This window comes from Branchiostoma floridae, unplaced genomic scaffold, assembly GCF_000003815.2.
Source record: "Branchiostoma floridae strain S238N-H82 unplaced genomic scaffold, Bfl_VNyyK Sc7u5tJ_490, whole genome shotgun sequence".
NCBI lineage: Eukaryota > Metazoa > Chordata > Leptocardii > Amphioxiformes > Branchiostomatidae > Branchiostoma > Branchiostoma floridae.
The window spans coordinates 61,318-62,181 of record NW_023365881.1 but is presented as its reverse complement, the minus strand read 5'-3'; positions in this window follow the sequence as shown (position 1 = coordinate 62,181).

The window sequence follows — 864 nt, the reverse complement described above, 5'->3', positions numbered from 1 at the left end:
TCGCCCCCCCCAAAAAAAACTGGTTTACATGACATTTTAGAAGTTGATTGGTATAAATCACAAAATGTAGTTTCAGAATGATATAAGTACACGAGTTTGATACATAACTCCATTCATAGTATCAATATTAACGTAATTACATGGTAATAAGATAGTTGAACTTGTTTTAGACAAGGAGGGTTTGGTCCCGTGTATTCCCATTATTGCATATACCTGAGTCTTGACATAAGATGTATTTCATTGTATTCACCTGTCCTCAAGCAACCTATATATCTCCAATATGAAGTCTCTACAATGAAGTGACCACAAAAGAACTATGTAATGTCTTTATTAATTATGCAAATATTTGGTATTAATTAGAATAACGCACATTTTGGTATATGCACCTGGCCAAGGGATATCTTCACCTCCAACATGACTGTCTTTTCTAGTATTTAGGAACTGATGCATTTACCCGTGCTTCTTAAGACAGGTAATTTACCAGTGTTTGTGTAGCATTTAGCAACAGCTATATCCACTTGCGCGTAGATAGTGTTTATAATGAGAAACTATTATTCACGTGTGTTTTTGTTAGTGCTTTGGAAATGTTTCCAGCACAAGAAAGAAAACACTGTGACAAATTGAAAACATATAGCTGACGTATTCCGTACCATAGACGGTGTTGATTTATACGTTCGCAGTAGCACTGTTTTCTGCCACCTCGGCTGCAAAAATGGTGTTGATTTATACGTTCGCAGTAGCACTGTTTTATGCCACCTCGGCTGCAAAAATTGTCTTTTTTCATTTCAATGTCATGTTTGCACCGAACAATATGATATCGACTTTCAAGGTATGACATCTTACGGTACGGTAATAAGGTGCCAT